The following is a 13187-nucleotide window of genomic DNA, read 5'->3' as shown; positions in this document are numbered from 1 at the left end:
CTGCTACAATAGTTTGCTGTTGAACATCTATGAGCAGTAGAAACCTAACCACACAGTTCAGTTCTTGCAGAATAAAATGATACATGTGACATTATTTTTCAAATAAAATAAACAGACATTTTCGTTAATTGTTCAAACACATGGCCTATTTGTGTTACACTTATTCCACTTTTAAGTTGCTGCATTGTTGTTATGCTAACCAATACATGTCTCTCATCTGAAAATTGGCCATAGACTGACTCGGGACCCAAAATCGGTCATTTATATATCCTCACAATAATAAGCACTGAAACTATACGTTGATTGATGTTTAAGTTACAGAAATTACAATTAAAGCATGAGTCACTCAATTAGCTGAATACATTGAAAAATTCCTTCTTTTTAACAGTTCCTTCTACCACAAAGGTTAGGCCAAATTATTTGTTTAAATAATGAAATTAACAGATATAGTTATACAAACAATACTTTTGACAAACCTGGTAATTATTTTGGAATCAGTTAAAGGCTGGCTTTGCTAATATGTTTTCGAATAGAGCCAAATAAATGCTTTAAGAATCCTGGTAGTTCTTCTTCCAAATGTTTATAATTAGTACAGAATTTATATTTGTTTATAAATCAACAATAGAATCTAAGTCACAAAAACATTACTGATTTCACTGTATAATGGTCTGTAGCAAAAGATCTTAACTAGGAATTGTAAAAATAAATTAGGAAAATAATTACATACACAAAATTAAGCAAAAAATTAGACCTGGTGCTGCATACCTTAAGACTAAGGGCCAGCCTTTCTCTTTTATGGAAATGCAGATTATACTGATGCATGTTAATGGTAATTAGGCAAAAATGAAAATAAAATGAATTTGAGGCAGATGGCGAAACAAGAGAGGACGTAAAGAGATCCCAGCTTGCTTCATCACATTTTACCTCCTCATTGGACTGACCTGACACACTATTTGTGATCAAAAGTATCCGGAGACCTGGCTGAAAATGACTTACAATTTCATGGGACCCTCTATTGTTAAGGCTGGAATTCAATATGGTGCTGGTCCACCCTTAGCCTCGCTCACAGCTTCCACTCTCACAGGCATATGTTCAATCAGGTGCTGGGGTTTCTTGGGGAATGGCAGTCCATTCTTCATGGAGAGCTGTGCTGAGGAGAGGTATCAATGTCAGTCGGTGAGGCCTGCCACAAAGTCGGCGTTCCAAAACATCCCAGAGGTGTTCTGTGTAGGATTCAGGTCAGGACTCTGTGCAGGCCAGTCCACTACAGGGATGTTATTGTTGCGTAACCAGTCCTCCACAGGCCGTGCATTATAGACAGGTGCTCGATCATGTGAAAGATGCAATTGCCATCCCCGAATTGCTCTTCAACAGTGGGAAGCAAGAAGGTGCTAAAACATCAACGTAGGCCTGTGCTGTGATAGTGCCAAACAAAACAACAAGGGCTGTAAACCCCTTCCATTAAAAACACAAGCAAACCATAACACCACTGCCTCCAAATTATACTGTTGGCACTACCCATGCTGGCAGATGACGATCACTGGGCATTCGCCATACCCACACCCTGCCATCAGATCGCCACATTGTGTACTATGATTTGTCATTCCACACAATGTTTTTCCACTGTTCAATCATCCATTGTTTATGCTCTGTACACCAAACGAGCTGCTCGACCATGAGATCCAAATTTTCTCACCTCCCACCTAACTGTCACAGTACTTGCAATGGATCCTGATGCAGTTTGGAATTCCTGTGTGATGTTCTGGATATATGTCTGTCTATTACAAATTATGACCCTCTTCAGTTGTCGACAGTCTATGTCAGTCAACAGACAAGGTCAGCCTGTATGCTTTTGTGCTGTATGTGACCCTTCATGTTTCCACTTCACTATTACATCAAAGACCTAGGGATGTTTAGGAGTGTGAAAATCTCACATACAGTTGTATAACACAAGTGACACCCAATCACATGACCACGTTCGAAGTCCATGAGTTCCATGGAGTGCCCTATTCTGCTGTCTTATGATATCTAATGAGTACTGAGGTCACTGATATGGAATACCTGGTGGTAGGTGGCAGCACAATGCGCCTAATATGAAAAACATGTGGTTTTGGGGTTGTCTTGATACTTTTGATGAGACAGTGTAGATATTACAAATAGCTAACTGGGCAATTCAATGATCACAAGTGACCCCAGAAAGTGGGTTTAACATTCTACACACAAAAGAATATTCCATAAAAAATCTCCTTATCAAAAACTACAATATGTAAGTTTTTCAGATTTCTACATATATGAACTGGTCATATGAAAATCCCCATACAAAATATTTACATATAGTGTATTGTACAATGGTACAAAATATCCACAAATTATATTTTTAATAAAAATAGGCATCTTCATCATAAGTTATGTCCTTTTATGGATAAACAAAGATTACATTCTAAGGCACATATCACTTCATGCAAGTCCTGTCTTGCTGCTAAGAATAAATGATCATGGGTTGCAAAAAGTTAAATTGCACTGCCTTGCCGTTCATTTTCAGACAGAAAATTTCACTTTTTCAATGCTTAGTATTTTGCACAAGCACTTTCACTCTTTTAATGAGCTTTAACACATTTTCTCACCAAGTTGTCCACACCTTCAACAGGTCCAAGTGGCATTTAGTAAGGAAATGCACTGCTGTCAGTTCCCTTGGAAGTGGTTCTCCTCCCCCACAGTACATGAAAAAAAATTAGACAAAATACACTACTTTAGAACACTCACTTTTACTTCAAAATAAGTATAATGAAAAACATGTTTCACACTAATGGTAAATAATAGTCATTAATAAATACATTACACAGTTTTCAAAACATCACAATAATTAGTCCTAAAATTGACTATAGCAAAAATATAGGGACTAGTAAAAATGTAAAATCAAGTGCATATTATGCTACAAAACATTACTCTAGTTCATAACTCTGTCTCAAACTGATTAGATTTGAAAGATTTGTGTATCTTTTCCATTTCCAAAATCACTAAAATGCCAAGTCCTGGTTTGAAATTCACACCATTTATGAACTCATATCACCTTAATGTCCAAAATATGTACATTAGTTCTAGCAAAAATTCAAGATGTGCAGTAGCATAGATTTACTAATCATTACATTATGAAAAAAGAATAAAGTTGCCATCACGTAACTTAATGACTACTCACATTGAAATTAAGCAGATGGAAGTTGTACCAAATCATTGCCCTGCTTCTCCACTCATTTCTGAATACTATCTCATTCAGCCTGAAAATTAAATTCTCACAAAATGTTACCAAATAGTTGACCTGTCAGAATATTCACATTACTCTTGCACCGCAGATATCAGTTAATCAGCAAAATTACTTTTCTTCATTCCAGTATTCCCACTTTATACTCGTAATTCCTCAGAACACAAACAGAAGTTTTTAGATAACCTATAGATCCGATAATGCAGCATTACATGACTTGTATCTCACTAAAATATTGCTGTTTCTGTTAATCTCTCATTCCCAGCTGTAGTGTCATGAATTGCACTATATACACTGTACCCAATGTTGCCTAGTTCAAAAATAGATCATCAGTATAGTTATACCACACACATTTGTATACAGTTAACTTTTTCATGACTCAATCATGTCCGTCAGCTCCATTACTTTACTTACATTTTTTACCTCATTAGCTAGTGGAGTTCATTCTCAAAAAGTATCCCTACTCCAGAGACTGGCTCCCTAACCATTAAGATCCTAACATTATTCGTTATTTTATTATTGCTTTATTATCTAATAAATAAACACCTGCCTGATGCAAAATTAATTCTACTGAAAAATACTCCACAGTAACAGATCCTTATGCTAAGGCAAAATTAACCCTCATTTCTGATCAGACAAAATTATCTCTTAGAAAAACTATTATTTCACTGTATTCCATCAAATTGCTTGAGATTCTAGCCTGAAAAGTGATGTACATACAAATCTTTCTTATTCTTTCCACACACATTACTCCAGACAACTATGTATAAAGGTTTATTTCCTTAATAATAGAAGCAGCTGTACCATGACACAATTCTACAGGTAGATAGTTATCTCCATATGCTGATTGTGTTGACTACAAACACTTCTATTATACCACAATTAATATTAAGACCTAGTATTCAAGAGGGTTTTTACTGCATGGGCCTAATGCCTTTGCTGCTGCACCAAAGTATACTAATTTTAACACATGATCTGATTGCATCAGATGTCAATTATAGTTTTCAGATAATTGGCACCTTCTCCTCCACATATGCTGACACCTTTCATTTTCTGTTTACCTTCCCTCTTTGCTTGACAGAAATTCTTTAACCATGATGCCAATTTACTTTCATTACTTTTTTTTTCCTTTTCTTCCATCCTCTTATGATTCAATTACTTATCACTAACACAACATAGTATATATAGATAACACTGGAGGAACCTTTTCTAGAATATTCCTATACTAAAGTATCCTGCTGTGCAAAATCACATGAACGTCAAAGATAGAATGTTTCTGATTCACTTATAAAGTACAGATAGAATAGGAGAAGAGTTTGACTGCCTCAGGAAAAATGAGATATATGGCTGGGATAAGCATTTCCGCCACACAATTGAATCCAGCACAGAATGTGGAACTCCCTACTTGCTCTGGCTCGCCTCCACTCAGTCATTCCTTGAATTTCTACTAGAATTCTGTTCATCCCATTTACCTGAAACTCTCTCCCTGATTGATTATTATCATCAAAATTCCTCCTATGATCTTCCAGTGTGGGCTTCACCCTCTCCACTTTATCAACATAATTCAAAAAATCGCTAATATTATCCCTAGGGGAAGGTACAAGCAATTCTCTAACTTTATGAGGCAACTTAGTTTCTAATTATTGACTCACTACCTAGCTCTTTGCCCTAATATTTCAGTTGGCTTATCCAAAACCGACAGAAACCTTTCACAGTACCCGTCCTTGAGTCAAATCTCTCTCCTCCCCAAAATTCACTCAAAATTATCTGCTGCTTCTCTTTGGACCAATATTCATCTAAAATTGCTTTCTAAAGCTATGCCACAAAGTACAACTATCAGCTACCTGAGCTGCCCATCCATAAGCATCCCCTTTCGAAAAACCTCTCACAAAAGGCATTTTCTCTTTGTCATTCCATGTTTCAGTCAAATCATTAAATTCCCTAATGAAATCCAGTGACTGTACTTCCCCATATGGTTCAAAATTATTAAAGTTCTTACAACAGAAAATGCAGGCTGGAGTGTAACAATATTATGAGAAGGGAAGTTGTTACTCACCATAAAGCGGAGATGCTTGAGTCGCAGATAGGCACAACAAAAAGACTCTCACAATTAAAGCTTTCAGCCATTGGCCTTCATCAACAATAGACATTGCCTATTGTCTGTTGTTGATGAAGGCCAATGGCCAAAAGCTTTAATTGTGAGAGTCTATTTGTTGTGCCTGTCTACAACTCAGTATCCCGCTATATGGCAAGTAGCAACTTTCCTTCTCATAATATTTTTAAATTTCTTACAACTAACAAATGAAGGACTGTTTGGCACACTACACATTCTATCCTTTAGATTTTGTACCTATTCCACCTTTTTCTCCATTTCAGCCAGTTTTTACTCTACATTTTTATTTACTTTTACCAGTTTTTCCTCTACCATTACTGCAAACTTGGTTTCTACCTCTATTTCTAAATCTTTTTTAATCTGATCGATTTGGTTCTCAAGTTTAACCCTAGTTTCAGCACAAAATTTCCTGTCTGGTTTGACTTCATCTTTACACTGTTTCTAGGAAGCCTCCACCCTCCTACTATAGTCATCACAAAGTTTCTTTCTCTCTTCTACACATTTACTACTCATTAATGTTAACTTCTCATTAGTATTCTGTACTACTTTCTTTCTTTATCTTTTCATCACAGTCTTTCACTGCCTCCTCAACCTTCTAAAAGATTAGATGTGACTACCTTAATTTCCTTTTTAATTTCTTTCTTCAGTTCCTCCATGTCAGTTTTAATCCTATCAGTTTTATTTTCCACCCTCCTATTGTCTTCTTTCATACTCAAACTACTCATAATTTGCCCTAACATCACTTCCAATTTTCCACCTGCCATAAACTTTCATCTCTGCTGACTTTCGCTACTAACTTCTTCCTCCTTAGCCTTAACGATTTCACCCACTTCAGTACTGTTTTTGTCCATTTTGCTCACATCACTACTCATTGTAGATGACTCTTTTGTCATCTCATCTACAGTATGACTTTCACCCCCATCATTCAAAGCTACATTCATGTCTGCTTTATAACCACTATCATCTTCCAGATCAGTGCCCATTAAGTCTTTCTGTTCATTTAAAAACTTAACCTCTACAACTTTGTTATCAATCACATCACTCCTTTCTTGTCCATTCTCCCACATCACACTGTTCTGTTTGTGCTTCATCACAAATCGTTCAAAGAACAGTTTTCTGTTGTCCAATAGCTACTTTTGGAAATTGTAGAAACATCATAAATATTGTGACTCTTCAGGCTTTCCCAGCGGATATGTTGTAAATAGTCTTCACGGGTGTGCCGCCGGATGACGTTGTGGGATTTGCACATCATCATCTGTGAAGACTATTTACATCATAAATATTCTCTCAGATGAACAAACAATGCTGATGTAAGTACATGAACCTTTTAAGTTTTTGCATGTGGATGAAAAAGTTTAAAAGTGAGCAATAAAGCATAATCAATTAACACACTGCTGGGCATTCATTAGCAGTATTGGCTCCAGTGTTGCAAACCTCTTAACATCCTCTTATCCAAGAAGACTGACAACTTATAGTTAAACAAACTGCCAAAAAGTTGAGTAAGTGTTGTTACAACTCATTCCATCATTCAAGACGAACTGAACAACTGTATGACGTGTGCAATGTGGGACCCCAGAGAGCTTACTACTTGTCACAATAAGCAGAGATTTTGCATTAACACTAAGCTCAAAAAAGTTTTCAGTAGTAAAAGTGATGCATTCTTTGAAAGGATTTTAACATATGGTGAAACCTGGATAGATTATTTTGAGATGGAGTCAAGGCATCATAGACCACAATGGAAACATGCTAAATCACCTCTCCACAATAAATACAAAACGGAACATTATTTTGTCCGTGATTTTTTGAGGGAGTAATCTGCTGTCAACAGCCTATACTACTTAGACATGACTGAGAAAAAAGTATAACACATGCTAAAGAGGAAATGTCCAGAGTGGTGGATGGAAGAAGTGCTGCTTCTTCTTCAAGGTAACTCTCAGCCCCATATAACACAACTGACACTAAATTAATGGCAAAGTGGGTTGGGAGGTGTTACTTCATTCTCCCTACAGCCCTGACATTGCCCCTTCAGATATTTTTCATGTTTGCTCTGATGAAAGAAGGTTTGTGTGGCATCAGGTTCAGCTGCAGTGAAAAGGTGAAGAAAAAAGCACAAATCCAGGTCAATGATCAAGGTACAGAATTCACAGAGGGGATAAGAAGGCTTCTGAGAAGAAGGGATAAGTGTATGAAAGTTGGTGGCGATTACATGCAAAAATAGACAAAAAATTGTATTGACTTAATAAACTATTGTTTCTGTGCTGCTGTTTGCGTGTTTATTTATTTTTATTTATTTATATTTGAGTTCTATAGATCCTTGACATGAGGGTATTGCTAGAATCTAGAACATTTCAGATTATTTTAGTAATAACCATATGTAAATGGTCATGATGCTTACCGTTTAAATCATATGTGAACACATACGTGAAAAGTAAGGTCCAAGTATTCAAGCAACAACACGGATTATAGCAGTAAAATTATCACATGAACAAATTATAAGGCTTACAGTAATGATAGGGTGTAGAATGTGTCAGATTACTGCAGCAATAACCATATAGCGATATGTATACGGTCATAAGGCTTACAGTTTAAATCATATGTAAACATATACATGAAAAGTTAAGTCCAAGTATTCAAATAATAACGTGGATTATAGCAGTAATAGTCATCACATGAACAAATTATGAGACTTGCACTCTAATTCATATAAGAAGCATTCTGTCAACAATTGATATACCAGTGATGCATAACTAGTTCTTATAGTAATGCTTAAAATTAAACACTAGTTATTACACATAGTCAGAAAATTCCTGTGAAGAAAGGAAAGAGCTATGCAAAAATAAAATTTTAGCTCTTTTAATGCTTGGACAACATATTCCTTTCTGTACAATGCTGAGCCTTTTTATATAATTGTGAAAGTCTTGTTCATATCTTGTCTCATGATCATGATACTCACTGTTTTTTTTTTTTTTTTTTATGGACCAATTTAGGTTGTTGTTAATATGTAATCCCAGGAATTTGGAAGACTGTTTCTCTTTTTGTATTCAACCCTGAGTATGCCATTCCTCACTTTTGTCTGCCTTCCTCTTCATTTCCGCATATGTAGTACATCTGCTGTACTTCATTATTTGGTGCATATAATGACGTCATTGGTTGTCTTTGTGATTCTTTCCATCAGTAGCTCCTGCTATTGTTTCAATGATATTATTGTGTTTCAAAATGTGCACTATGAGTTTGTCTCTTCTTATTTGGATGTGTCTCCACAGAGATCAGGTTCTTGTACTCTTCTCAGTACCTCTTCATTGGCAACTCTGTCTTTCCAGCTGATTTTCATCATCTTTCTGTAAAACCAAATTCCAGGGCTTCTAGCTGTCTTCTCTCTTGTTTTCCTTTTGTCTGAGTTTCACATCTGTATAGGGCCACACTCCAAACAAATACTCTCATGACCTGTTTCCTTGTATCCAGACTGAAGTTCTTACTGGTGAGTAAGTTATTCTCAAATTAAATGAAAATTTAGAATGCTGTATTCTGCTTACAATTCAATTCTGACTTCTGCCACCCCCATACTCTTCTTCAGCATTGCACATTAATACTTTAGTTTTTCACTTGTTTATCTTCATACCATACTGACTGCAGAAAATCCTTTCCATTGTGATGAGGACCTTCTCTAGAGCTATTTCATGTCTGTGATAACAGCAATGTCATATGTGTAATGTAGCATGTCTATCTTCTTCCCATTAATTTTGATCCCCACCTCAGCAGTTTTATGAACTTGGTCTATAGCTTCCTGGGGATAAGCATTGAATATAAGAGGAGAAAGAGCACATCTTTGTCTCATGCCTGTCCTAATGTTTACTACCTGTCCATTCTTACAGAAGCTGTGTGTCACCTTTATGTTTTAGACCTGCTTTCTTAAACACTCTGAACATCTTTTGCCAGATAACATTATCAGATGCCTGTTCCAGGCCTACAAAGACAATGTCACTTGGTTTAATTGCCTGTATTTGCTTTTCAACAAGAAGAGTCAATGCCAGAATCACTTCTCTTATTACTGATCCCCTACTAAATCCTAGCTGACCTTCAATCACCATATCCTTCACTTTCTCTTCAATTCTCCTCAAAATTATCTTTGTAAGAGTTTTTAATGCATATTATATTATGCGTAAGGTTTGATACTGTTCACATTTTGTAGCTCCACCTTCTTTGGTAGAGGAACCATGATATATTTCTGGAAGTTGGTTGACATCGCTCTTGTGTTATAGATGTACTTAATCATTTTCAGCAGCATCTTTTTCATATTGTCCCCAACATTCTTGATTAGTTCTGCTGGAATGTCATCAGTACCCATGGCTTTGTTCTGTAGCTTTCTAAGGGCCCCAACATTCTTGATTAGTTCTGCTGGAATGTCATCAGTACCCATGGCTTTGTTCTGTAGCTTTCTAAGGGCTTTATCAAATTCTTCCAGAATGTTGTCTCCTTTGTCATCTTTGTGTACATCCTCTTCCTTTCCTATTACATCACCCAGTGAAAGTGTTCCATCATACAAGTCCTCAATGTATTCTTTCCATCTCTTCACCAAATCTGCACCAAACAGCATTTTCCCCTCTTTGTCTGCTATGGCATCCAAGTTTGTTGTTTTGTGTTTGTTATAAAATTTATTTGTTGTTCTGTTGGCTATGTCAGCTCTTCCATTTTGCATATTTTCTTTAACTTCTCTGCACATTTCCTGAAGAAAACTTTCTTTTGCTTTCCTACCTTCTCTGTTTACTAAATTCCTTAATTTTCTGTATTCAGGCTTTACTTGTTCAACAGCTGCATTTTTGTGTAGTCTTCTGTTTTCAATAAGCTGAATAACATCTGCTGTAATCTGTTTCCTCTTGTATTTGGATTTAGTTTTCCCAGCTATTTTTTTCTTCTGATTTGTATATGCCAGATTTAATTTGTTCCTAATTTTCTTTTACTTCAACATATTGGAAATTTTTAGCTAAGTTGTCATTTTATTGTGTACAATGCCTTGCCAGTCTCTCAGTTTCAGTTTTTCTGTTTTCCCATTCCTGTTGTACTGTCTTTTCTTCAAACACATGAATTTTAATGATCTTTTTTTATCAAGACCATGTTGTGATCACTGTCTGTTTGTGCAGATGAATCACTCTTGCAGTCTTTTACTGAGAGTCAGTTCTCAGTATTTCTTTGTCACAATATTTTATTTCAACGTACTCCTGTTTTCTGTTCAAGTCTAAATGAACTCAGTCTTGTTATCTTTGAGGGACAGGCCATTTGAAGTGAACCAATCTAGAGCTTCCCTAAATATACTGGCCACAATGTTCTCTAGACTGCAGTTGGGTACTTTGTCAGTCGTATTGGTTGTGTTACCTTCAGCTAGGATGAAGTGTGCTTTTTGTGCCCTACAGCACGGCGGGTCATTGATACAGGTAAGGAAAAGTAAGTACCAATCATCGAGCCCAGCAGTACTCCACATTTCACTGTGCACCAGCCAGAGCAGGCAGATGGCATTGCAGAATTATTCAGTACTACCTTCTGCATTGTGTCATCTAGATATGACTTGAGCTGCATCCCTTCTTTACCTTTTAAGCTATAGTGGTCAGCCTTCATAAGTAGAACTTCATGATCTACACTGCTGAATGCTTTAGAAAGTTCACAAAAGATTCCAACTGGAGACATTTAATTGTTTATAGATTTGGGGAGTTGGTTGAGAAATGAGAAAATGGTATGTTCAGTTGAAGTACCCTTTTGGAATTCAAACTGATTTTTTAAAGGATGTTCTTGAAAATATGTTTCTCTAGAACTTTAGAAAGATTTGGTAGCACTGAAATTGGCCAGTAGTTGAAACTTCAGCTTTATCATCTTTTTTGAACAGTGGTTTAACAATTGCATATTTGAGTCTATTATGGACAGTACCTTGATTTAAAGACTCATTATATACATGGCAGAGAACTTTAAGAATAAATTAGCAGTAGAGCTTCAGTCCTTTGATAGATATATAATCCACACCAGTGGAATTTTTATTTTTCATTTGGCTTATACCTTTTTGAAATCATATTCGGTATGAATGAGGTTTAAATCCCTGACTGGCAGTTTTAATTTAGGTTTCCTGTGTTTCTCCAAAATAAAACATGACACATTGCCACATATGTACTCATCAGCACTCTAAATAAAACAATTACAACTAAGAAACCTGAGATGAAAGTTGTGCAAATAGCATAAATTAAAAAGGCTTGCAGCAGGCCATGAAGCAAATGAGTAAATAAATAAGTAAGTGATTATTTGGATGGTTCTGTGATCACACCATGGCCATGCCTTCCTACATCCTACTCCAATCAATCTAAGGTCCAGTCTTTAATGACATAAATAACAGACTCTAATCAGACAGGCCTATCTGCGAATCGGCATCTCTGCTATATGGTGAGTGGCAACTTTCCTTCTCATAATATTGTTAAATAACAGACACTATGAGACACTTCATACTAGTTTCGCTTGCTTCCATCACTAAATGTAGAAAGTATTCTTCACATGGTGTGACACCTTCCACTTGAGCAATACTGTGGGGCATCATCTGAAAACCATGTTTATAAACTCAAGGCTTTCTTCAACAACTTTTTTCATGACAATTAAAGCTGAAGTCTGTGAACAGTCATTCCAAATATGTTTTTGTTGTCATTCTCCACTTCCTGTATTAAGTTGAATGAATACTTTGATAACATACAGTATACATTGATAAGCCAAAACATTTTAACCACTGCCCACCATGACACTGTATGCTGCCTGCTGGTATTTCAGGCACATGACTTGGTAACAAAAGTAATTGGAGCAGACACCTAAGAGGGATCACCCTAGTGGAGATATGGGCTGCAAATGGGGAAATCCATTGAGATAAGCAACTTTGACAAAGGGCAGATTATTATTACTCATAGTCTGTGAATGAGCATCTCAAAAACACCGAAGCTGGTCAAATGTTCACATGCTACTGTCATGAGAATCTACGGAAAGAGGTAGGACAGTGAAGCTAGCACTAGGCAATTAATGGTTGGACATCCATGACTCTTCACAGAACATGGATTTTAGAGGCTTGTCTGCTCAGTAATGTAGGATATATGGTGACCTGTGGCATCTCTGCCAATAGAGCACAATACTGGTGCAAGCATAAGTGTTTTGGAGCACGCTGTTCATCATACCACATTTAACATGGAGCTCCACAGCAGACCGCCTCTACATGTTCATTGTTGACCCAGTGACATCATCAGTTACGATTGAAGTGAGAATGGGACCATCATGCTTCAACTGTTCATCTTCGTAAACATGTCAGCTCGTCAGGTGAATTACATCTTTGCTATACTAGGTCGATAGTTGTCTCCACAAACACCATCACCAAGATGAACAGTAGCTCGAAACATGCAGCATGTCATGGATACAGGCTGGTGGGAGCAGTAGTATGTTATGGGTTCATTCTCCTGTGCTCGCATGGGACCTGTGCTAGTAATCAAAGACACACTGACAGCTGCAAACCACCTGCATCCCTTCATTCTTGATATCTTCTCCAAAGACGATATCATATTTCAACAGTATAATTGTCAGAACTGTGCTACAGTGGTTTGAGGAGCATTATAGTGAACTTACATTGTGTCTCAGCAAACAAATTTGCCTAATGTAAATCCTATGGAGCCCATCTGTGTCATTATTGGGCACCATCACCGTATACATAAATGAATCACCCGTTATTTACATAAATTACACGACCCGTGCATTGATATCTAATGCCGCATACCTCCACAAACATAACAACAAACTGTTGGCCCCCTT

General features: G+C 36.7%; 1 protein-coding gene across 1 annotated transcript in view; it reads left to right on the top strand.

Moving 5' to 3' along the window:
• LOC126157479 (arrestin domain-containing protein 3-like) overlaps window positions 1-13187 on the top strand; it is an 84822-nt gene that overhangs the window by 15541 nt on the left and 56094 nt on the right. The window lies entirely within an intron of this gene.

The sequence above is a fragment of the Schistocerca cancellata genome, chromosome 2 (genome assembly GCF_023864275.1).
Source record: "Schistocerca cancellata isolate TAMUIC-IGC-003103 chromosome 2, iqSchCanc2.1, whole genome shotgun sequence".
Lineage (NCBI taxonomy): Eukaryota > Metazoa > Arthropoda > Insecta > Orthoptera > Acrididae > Schistocerca > Schistocerca cancellata.
The sequence above is the reverse complement of the archived record's forward strand: the minus strand, read 5'-3'. Positions and strand labels throughout refer to the sequence as shown.